The sequence below is a fragment of the Paramisgurnus dabryanus genome, unplaced genomic scaffold (genome assembly GCF_030506205.2).
Source record: "Paramisgurnus dabryanus unplaced genomic scaffold, PD_genome_1.1 h2tg000237l_1_41543__unordered_in_group15, whole genome shotgun sequence".
NCBI classification, from domain to species: domain Eukaryota; kingdom Metazoa; phylum Chordata; class Actinopteri; order Cypriniformes; family Cobitidae; genus Paramisgurnus; species Paramisgurnus dabryanus.
Window position 1 is genome coordinate 10,001 of NW_027394135.1, and position 10,000 is coordinate 20,000.

General features: G+C 66.5%; 1 non-coding gene across 1 annotated transcript in view; it reads left to right on the forward strand.

The window, feature by feature from the left end:
- Positions 1–9,876: 9,876 nt before the first annotated feature.
- LOC135765640 (18S ribosomal RNA) overlaps positions 9,877–10,000 on the forward strand; it is a 1,855-nt gene continuing 1,731 nt past the window's right edge. The window contains exon 1 of the ribosomal RNA XR_010540912.1: positions 9,877–10,000. This exon is cut by the window's right edge and continues 1,731 nt beyond it. This is a non-coding gene — a ribosomal RNA (18S ribosomal RNA).

The following is a 10,000-nucleotide window of genomic DNA, read 5'->3' on the forward strand; positions in this document are numbered from 1 at the left end:
GTGGTCGGGTAGAGGTGCCACCGTCCTCGGGGGTCCGAGGCCGGCCTCGGGTGCACTGTGGTCGGGTAGAGGTGCCACGGTTCTCGGGGTCGTATCTCGGCCGGGGAAAGGGTTAGAGAGGCGAGGGTTGGCTCGTTGGAAAGGTCCCTCCGCGGGGCGTCCGATGGTGGGTGTCCCGAAGGGCTGCGGCGAAGGGCTCCGGAGCTACGGCCGTGGGAATATCAAGGGGTGGTACCCCGTATCTCGGCCGGGGAAAGGGTTAGAGAGGCGAGGGTTGGCTCGTTGGAAAGGTCCCTCCGCGGGGCGTCCGAGGGTGGGTGTCCCGAAGGGCTGCGGCAAAGGGCTCCGGAGCTACGGCCGTGGGAATATCAAGGGGTGGTACTCCGTATCTCGGCCGGGCTTAGGGTTAGAGAGGCGCGGGTTGGCTCGTTGGATAGGTCCGCTCCGGTAGAGCAACCGACCCAAGGGACGAGTCGATCCGACCCAAGGCGCCCGAGCTACGGGCGTTTAAAGGTCAGGCGGTGGTGCCCCGTATCTCGGCCGGGCTTGGGGTTAGAGAGACGCGGGTTGGCTCGTTGGAAAGGTCCCCTCCGGTGGAGCAACCGACCCAAAGGGCGAAGTCCTGGGACTTTGTGCGCCGGAGCTACGGGCGTTTAAAGGTCAGGCGGTGGTGCCCCGTATCTCGGCCGGGCTTAGGGTTAGAGAGACGAGGGTTGGCTCGTTGGAAAGGGCCGCTCCGGTAGAGCAACCGACCCAAAGGGCGAGTCGATCCGAGCAAGGGCGTCCGAGCTGCGGCCGTGGGAAAATCCGCGGAGGGACCGCCGTATCTCGGCCGGGCTTGGGGTTAGGGAGAAGCGGGTAGGCTCGTTCGAAAGGTCCCCTCGGGTGGAGCAACCGACCCAAAGGGCGAGTCGATCCGAGCAAAGGCGCCCGAGTTACGGCCGTTTAAAGGTCAGGCGGTGGTACCCCGTATCTCGGCCGGGCTTAGGGTTAGAGAGACGAGGGTTGGCTCGTTGGAAAGGTCCCCTCCGGTGGAGCAACCGACCCAAAGGGCGAAGTCCTGGGACTTTGTGCGCCGGAGCTACGGGCGTTTAAAGGTCAGGCGGTGGTGCCCCGTATCTCGGCCGGGCTTAGGGTTAGAGAGACGAGGGTTGGCTCGTTGGAAAGGGCCGCTCCGGTAGAGCAACCGACCCAAAGGGCGAGTCGATCCGAGCAAGGGCGTCCGAGCTGCGGCCGTGGGAAAATCCGCGGAGGGACCGCCGTATCTCGGCCGGGCTTGGGGTTAGGGAGAAGCGGGTAGGCTCGTTCGAAAGGTCCCCTCGGGTAGAGCAACCGACCCAAAGGGCGAGTCGATCCGAGCAAATGCGCCCGAGTTACGGCCGTTTAAAGGTCAGGCGGTGGTACCCCGTATCTCGGCCGGGCTTAGGGTTAGAGAGACGAGGGTTGGCTCGTTGGAAAGGTCCCCTCGGGTGGAGCAACCGACCCAAAGGGCGAGTCGATCCGAGCAAATGCGCCCGAGTTACGGCCGTTTAAAGGTCAGGCGGTGGTACCCCGTATCTCGGCCGGGCTTAGGGTTAGAGAGACGAGGGTTGGCTCGTTGGAAAGGTCCCCTCGGGTGGAGCAACCGACCCAAAGGGCGAGTCGATCCGAGCAAAGGCGCCCGAGTTACGGCCGTTTAAAGGTCAGGCGGTGGTACCCCGTATCTCGGCCGGGCTTAGGGTTAGAGAGACGAGGGTTGGCTCGTTGGATAGGGCCGCTCCGGTAGAGCAACCGACCCAAAGGGCGAGTCGATCCGAGCAAAGGCGCCCGAGTTACGGCCGTTTAAAGGTCAGGCGGTGGTACCCCGTATCTCGGCCGGGCTTGGGGTTAGAGAGACGAGGGTTGGCTCGTTGGAAAGGTCCGCTCGGGTAGAGCAACCGACCCAAAGGGCGAGTTCATCCGAGCAAAGGCGCCCGAGCTGCGGCCGTGGGAAAATCCGCGGAGGGACCGCCGTATCTCGGCCGGGCTTAGGGTTAGAGAGACGAGGGTTGGCTCGTTGGATAGGGCCGCTCCGGTAGAGCAACCGACCCAAAGGGCGAGTCGATCCGAGCAAAGGCGCCCGAGCTGCGGCCGTGGGAAAATCCGCGGAGGGACCGCCGTATCTCGGCCGGGCTTAGGGTTAGAGAGAAGCGGGTTGGCTCGTTGGATAGGGCCGCTCCGGTAGAGCAACCGACCCGAAGGGCGAGTCGATCCGAGCAAGGGCGCCCGAGCTGCGGCCGTGGGAAAATCCGGGGAGGGACCGCCGTATCTCGGCCGGGGAAAGGGCTAGAGGCTCGCGGGTAGGCTCGTTCGAAAGGTCCCCTCGCGTGGAGCGACCGACCCAAAGGGCGAGTCGATCCGAGCAAAGGCGCCCGTGCTGCGGCCGTGGGAAAATCCGGGGAGGGACCGCCGTATCTCGGCCGGGGAAAGGGCTAGAGGCTCGCGGGTAGGCTCGTTCGAAAGCCCCCCTCCGGCATAGCGACCGACCCGAAGGGCGAAGGCCCCGGACCCGAGGCGCCCGAGAAACGGCCGTGGGAAAATCCGGGCACAGACCGCCGTATCTCGGCCGGGGAAAGGGCTAGAGGCTCGCGGGTAGGCTCGTTCGAAAGCTCCCCTCCGGCATAGCGACCGACCCGAAGGGCGAAGGCCCCGGACCCGAGGCGCCCGAGAAACGGCCGTGGGAAAATCCGGGGAGGGACCGCCGTATCTCGGCCGGGGAAAGGGCTAGAGGCTCGCGGGTAGGCTCGTTCGAAAGCCCCCCTCCGGCATAGCGACCGACCCGAAGGGCGAAGGCCCCGGACCCGAGGCGCCCGAGAAACGGCCGTGGGAAAATCCGGGCACAGACCGCCGTATCTCGGCCGGGGAAAGGGCTAGAGGCTCGCGGGTAGGCTCGTTCGAAAGCTCCCCTCCGGCATAGCGACCGACCCGAAGGGCGAAGGCCCCGGACCCGAGGCGCCCGAGAAACGGCCGTGGGAAAATCCGGGGAGGGACCGCCGTATCTCGGCCGGGGAAAGGGCTAGAGGCTCGCGGGTAGGCTCGTTCGAAAGCCCCCCTCCGGCATAGCGACCGACCCGAAGGGCGAAGGCCCCGGACCCGAGGCGCCCGAGAAACGGCCGTGGGAAAATCCGGGCACAGACCGCCGTATCTCGGCCGGGGAAAGGGCTAGAGGCTCGCGGGTAGGCTCGTTCGAAAGCTCCCCTCCGGCATAGCGACCGACCCGAAGGGCGAAGGCCCCGGACCCGAGGCGCCCGAGAAACGGCCGTGGGAAAATCCGGGCACAGACCGCCGTATCTCGGCCGGGGAAGGGGCTAGAGGCTCGCGGGTAGGCTCGTTCGAAAGGCCCCCTCCGGCGGAGCGACCGACCCAAAGGGCGAAGGCCCCGGACCCGAGGCGCCCGAGATACGGCCGCGGGAATTTCCGCGAGCTTCGACCGGACGTATCTCCGGCGGGCGGGGTCGCACGGACCCGAGGCCGGGCTCGTCGGAAAGCCCCGGGACGGACCTTTCGAACGAGACCGGCCGCGCGTCCGGGCGACCTCCGAGGCGGACGCTAGGGGCGCCGGAGCCCCGGACGAGCGAAAATTCCGCGACCACCCGCCCGTATCTCGGCCCGGGAAAGGGCCAGAGACTCGAGGGAGGGCTCGTTCGAAAGCTCCCCTCCGGCATAGCGACCGACCCGAAGGGCGAAGGCCCCGGACCCGAGGCGCCCGAGAAACGGCCGTGGGAAAATCCCGCGGGGGTAGGCCGTATCTCGGCCCCGGAAAGGGCTAGCGACGCGCGGGTGGGCTCGTTCGAAAGGCCCCCCGCGGAGGAGCCACCCACCCGAAGGGCGAAGGCCCCGGACCCGGGGCGCCGGAGCAGCGCGGTAACGAAATTCGAATTTTCGACCGGAAGTATCTCGGGCCCCCGGGGTCGCACGGACCCGCGGCCGGTCTCGTCGGAAAGCCCCGGGCGAGACCTTTCCGACGAGCCCGGCCCCGAGTCCGTAGGACCTTCCCCGGCCGAGATACGGCGCCCGGCAGTTCATTGGCCGATATCTCGGAAACGGGGCGTCGTAGACGCTCCGTGGTATTGGTGACCTTGACGATGCCGGGTCAGACGAGTCGGCCGCGGGCACGGGCCCGGGGGCGCCGGCCGCCAGAGTCGGGTGGCTCGCGCACTTCCAGGCGGGCCGCTCGCGCACCTCCAGGCACCCCGACCCACTCGCCGAGGCCGACCGAGGTGCGCCGTCCCGGCCGCGGACCGGTCGGGGTCCCCTCTCGAAAGGGCAGTAGTGTGAACAGGTGCCATCGGGTATATAGGGGAAGGGGTCCTCTCGAACCAGGCCTTCGAACCCGCGCGAGCCTAGCCCGGCAAGGCTCACCCTCCCCGGCCACGGGTTCGGCCTCCGTCCCCCTGGAGGTCCGGCACCTCCAGGGTCCCCGACCCTGCCTCCCCTGCCCGAGGGGAGGCCTCCGAGGCGGGCCTGACAGGGCGGCCCTCCCTCCTGGAAGTCCGGTTCCTCCAGGGTCCCCGACCCTGCCTCCCCTGCCCGAGGGGAGGCCTCCGAGGCGGGCCTGACAGGGCGGCCCTCCCTCCTGGAAGTCCGGTTCCTCCAGGGCACACGTCCCTACCTCCGTAGCCCAGAGAGGTGACTCCGAGGCGGGCCTGACAGGGCGGCCCTCCCTCCTGGAAGTCTGGTTCCTCCAGGGCACACGTCCCCACCTCCGTAGCCCAGATGGGTGACTCGATAGCGGGCCTGACAGGGCGGCCCTCCCTCCTGGAAGTCCGGTTCCTCCAGGGCACACGTCCCTGCCTCCTTAGCCCAGAGAGGTGACTCCGAGGCGGGCCTGACAGGGCGGCCCTCCCTCCTGGAAGTCTGGTTCCTCCGGGGCACCCGTCCCTACCTCCGTAGCCCAGATGGGTGACTCGAAAGCGGGCCTGACAGGGCGGCCCTCCCTCCTGGAAGTCCGGTTCCTCCAGGGCACACGTCCCTGCCTCCTTAGCCCAGAGAGGTGACTCCGAGGCGGGCCTGACAGGGCGGCCCTCCCTCCTGGAAGTCTGGTTCCTCCGGGGCACACGTCCCTACCTCCGTAGCCCAGATGGGTGACTCGAAAGCGGGCCTGACAGGGCGGCCCTCCCTCCTGGAAGTCCGGTTCCTCCAGGGCACACGTCCCTGCCTCCTTAGCCCAGAGAGGTGACTCCGAGGCGGGCCTGACAGGGCGGCCCTCCCTCCTGGAAGTCTGGTTCCTCCAGGGCACACGTCCCTACCTCCGTAGCCCAGATGGGTGACTCGAAAGCGGGCCTGACAGGGCGGCCCTCCCTCCTGGAAGTCCGGTTCATCCAGGGCACACGTCCCTGCCTCCTTAGCCCAGAGAGGTGACTCCGAGGCGGGCCTGACAGGGCGGCCCTCCCTCCTGGAAGTCTGGTTCCTCCAGGGCACACGTCCCTACCTCCGTAGCCCAGATGGGTGACTCGAAAGCGGGCCTGACAGGGCGGCCCTCCCTCCTGGAAGTCCGGTTCATCCAGGGCACACGTCCCTGCCTCCTTAGCCCAGAGAGGTGACTCCGAGGCGGGCCTGACAGGGCGGCCCTCCCTCCTGGAAGTCTGGTTCCTCCAGGGCACACGTCCCTGCCTCCTTAGCCCAGAGAGGTGACTCCGAGGCGGGCCTGACAGGGCGGCCCTCCCTCCTGGAAGTCTGGTTCCTCCAGGGCACACGTCCCTACCTCCGTAGCCCGGATGGGTGACTCGAAAGCGGGCCTGACAGGGCGGCCCTCCCTCCTGGAAGTCCGGTTCATCCAGGGCACACGTCCCTACCTCCGTAGCCCAGATGGGTGACTCGAAAGCGGGCCTGACAGGGCGGCCCTCCCTCCTGGAAGTCTGGTTCCTCCAGGGCACACGTCCCTGCCTCCTTAGCCCAGAGAGGTGACTCCGAGGCGGGCCTGACAGGGCGGCCCTCCCTCCTGGAAGTCTGGTTCCTCCAGGGCACACGTCCCTGCCTCCTTAGCCCAGAGAGGTGACTCCGAGGCGGGCCTGACAGGGCGGCCCTCCCTCCTGGAAGTCTGGTTCCTCCAGGGCACCCGTCCCCACCTCCGTAGCCCAGATGGGTGACTCGAAAGCGGGCCTGACAGGGCGGCCCTCCCTCCTGGAAGTCTGGTTCCTCCAGGGCACACGTCCCTGCCTCCTTAGCCCAGAGAGGTGACTCCGAGGCGGGCCTGACAGGGCGGCCCTCCCTCCTGGAAGTCTGGTTCCTCCAGGGCACCCGTCCCCACCTCCGTAGCCCAGATGGGTGACTCGAAAGCGGGCCTGACAGGGCGGCCCTCCCTCCTGGAAGTCTGGTTCCTCCAGGGCACACGTCCCTGCCTCCTTAGCCCAGAGAGGTGACTCCGAGGCGGGCCTGACAGGGCGGCCCTCCCTCCTGGAAGTCCGGTTCCTCCGGGGCACACGTCCCTACCTCCGTAGCCCAGATGGGTGACTCGAAAGCGGGCCTGACAGGGCGGCCCTCCCTCCTGGAAGTCTGGTTCCTCCAGGGCACCCGTCCCTACCTCCGTAGCCCAGATGGGTGACTCGAAAGCGGGCCTGACAGGGCGGCCCTCCCTCCTGGAAGTCTGGTTCCTCCAGGGCACCCGTCCCTACCTCCGTAGCCCAGATGGGTGACTCGAAAGCGGGCCTGACAGGGCGGCCCTCCCTCCTGGAAGTCTGGTTCTTCCAGGGCACACGTCCCTACCTCCGTAGCCCAGATGGGTGACTCGAAAGCGGACGCGGGAGGGTGTACGTGGCGCACCCCCAGGCCGAAGAGAGGTCTCGTGAGCGGACGCGAGGGTGTACGACAGAAGGCCTGGAAGTCTCTGACTTCCAGGGTCACCGACCCTACCTCATGAGCCCGAAGAGGTGACTCGAATGCGGACGCGGGGGTGTACGTGGCGCACCCCCAGGCCGAAGAGAGGTCTCGTGAGCGGACACGAGAAGTACGACAGAGGGCCTGGAAGCAAAAGCGGGTGACTCGTGCACTTCCAGAAAAGGCAAAAGCGGGTGACTCGTGCACTTCCATAAAGCCGAAACGAGGTCTCGTGAGCGGACACGAGAAGTACGACAGAGGGCCTGGAGGTAAAAGCGGGTGACTCGTGCACTTCCAGGGTCTCCGACCTTACGGCGCCTTCCGACGCGGGCGCCTCCTCCCGGACGAGCCACGGGAAGGGCCCCTTCTCTCAAGGGGCGGTCGTTTGAACAGGTGCCATCGGGTATATAGGGATGGGTTGCTTCGAAAGTGGACCTCCAGCGTCCTCCCTCCCTGCGGCAGATCCCAAGAAAGGTCTGTGCGCGTCGGTGTGCGATGAACGAAAAACCGTTAAAAGAACTGGAACGGTTGGAACGGACGAAGGGCGTCTGATGTGAGGCAGCGCCCCGGGCGAGTGTCGAAAGACGGGTAACCCATATCCGCATGCCGCCTAGGCGGAAAGATCCGGCCTGGATCATATCAAGGCTAATGCCTAAAAACTAAAGCTACCTTGGGTGATGGAACTCGGCTACGGCCGCAAAACGATCCGCCCTGGATCATCAAGGCTAATGCCTAAAAACTAAAGCTACCTTGGGTGATGGAACTCGGCTACGGCCGCAAAACGATCCGCCCTGGATCAAGGCTACGGCCTAAAAACGGCAAAAAAAGATCCAAAAGTCCCTGGATCAAGGCGCTTCGGCTTAAAACCTGTGAAAAGATCCGCCCTGGATCAAGGCTACGGCCTTAAAGCTGCTCAAAAGATCCGCCCTGGATCAAGGCTACGGCCTTAAAACTGCTAAAAAGATCCTAAAGTCTCTGGATCTAGGCTACGGCCTCAAAGACACACGTGTTGTGAGATAAGATCCGCCCTGGATCTCCAGGCTACGGCCTCAAAGGTTCGACCCGACCATATATGCTCAGACACGGGCGAACACAAAAGCGTAACAACCCATGTTGGAACCGTCGAAGGATCTCGGCGTCGGCCGTAAAACGGAAACCCCCCGGTCGTCGGTACGCGTGTGGCGGTCGAGGGCCCCCGGCCGCCGGTCGGGCGGGCGCGTGGATAGGTCTCCCGAGCGGTCAAGGAGTCCCGGAAGCCGGTCGGCTGCGAGCGGCCGGCCCCGGGGCACCCTACCCTCTCGGGCGCACCGACCCCACGCGTTTCGTCTCGGTCGGCGTCCGGGGTTCCGAGACACCCTTATGTATCTGTGTGACAGACGGAGTGGCACACCGTCTGCGGCGGGACAGGGCCGCCGACCGCGATGGAAGTCGAGTGAGGCGGCTTCCGGGGTCCAAGACCCTACAGACAGACGGAGTGGCGACCCGTCTGCGGCGGGCCAGGGCCGCCGACCGCGATGGAAGTCGAGTGGGGCGGCTTCCAGGGTCCAAGACCCTACAGACAGACGGAGTGGCGACCCGTCTGCGGCGGGCCAGGGCCGCCGACCGCGATGGAAGTCGAGTGGGGCGGCTTCCAGGGTCCAAGACCCTACAGACAGACGGAGTGGTGACCCGTCTGCGGCGGGACAGGGCCGCCGACCGTTACGGAAGTCGAGGGGGACGGCTTCCAGGGTCCAAGACCCTATCTGTGTGACAGACGAAGGTGCATCGTCTGGGGCGGGACAGGGCCGCCGACCGCTATGGAAGTCGAGTCGGGTGGCTCGTGCACTTCCAGGGTCCAAGACCCTCTCTTCGTGACCGACGAAGGTGCTCTGTCTGGGGCGGTACGGGGCCGCCGACCGCTATGGAAGTCGAGTCGGGTGGCTCGTGCACTTCCAGGGTCCAAGACCAACGCGTTTGACCGACGAAGGTGCCCCGTCCCCGGGCACGGACGGGGACGGGCCCGGCCTCCGGGCCGCCGTGGAAGTCGAGTCGGGTGGCTCTCGCACTTCCAGGGTCCTCGACCCTATCTGTCTGACCGACGAAGGCGCTTCGTCTCGGGCGGGCCAGGGCCGCCAGCCGCTATGGAAGCCGAGTCGGGTGGCTCGTGCGCTTCCAGGGTCCACGACCCTGCCTTCGTGACCGACGAAGGCGCTCTGTCTGGGGCGGTACAGAGCCGGGCCCCGTCCAGCAGGGGACGGTGGCCCGAACAGGTGCCATCGGGTATATAGGGAAGAGCACCTCGCTGACTCTCCAAGGTGATAGGCTACCGGATCCCAGGACCTCTCGAGCCCAGCGAGAGGCCTCTCGAGCGGACACAAATGCCTCGAAAAAGTCCCTCTGCACTGAGGTAGTGACGATTCTTATTACGAATGGTAAATCATCCAAGGAAGGGACGAACCCGGCTGGCCTCGGCCGTTAAACGAGCCGGCTTCGTTCGGCCGCTAAACGAACCGGCGTCGTTCGGCCGCAAAACGAACCGGCGTCGGCCGCTAAACGAAACCCCGGGCGGGACAGGGCCGCCCACGTCTCAGCCTTAATGACCCGTTACGGGGTGACGCCCGGATACGCTTTGTGTGTCATGGCCCTGAGATTCTGGAAATCGAACTGCGCCTGGGGCAGGCCTCCGCCCGGCCGACGTTAGCGCGTCGGCCGCCATGGGCGGTCGGTTCCTCCCCGACCCGGCGCTCTCGCCTCCAGGGGGGCTCTCCGGAGCCCGCCCGACCCTTTCCGCGGGAGACTCAGACGGTCCGTCAGACGCGAAGGTCCGCCACCGGCGGCCGGCGAGGGCCTCGGCGACCGAGGGCGGAGACGCCCCCGGCCCGTCGCGGCCACCCGGCCCCGCGAAACGCACCTTTCCTCGGTTACGGCCCACCCGGCCGCCCCTCAGCCTACGAGAGGGGAGAGCCACACGAGAGTGGCCCCGGTCCCACTCCCCCCGGGGGGTGGAAACCGGGACCCGCGCCGCGTGAACCCCGGGTCAGAGCGAGGCTCTCCTACGGCTACTACCTGGTTGATCCTGCCAGTAACATATGCTTGTCTCAAAGATTAAGCCATGCAGGTCTAAGTGCACACGGCCGGTACAGTGAAACTGCGAATGGCTCATTAAATCAGTTATGGTTCCTTTGAT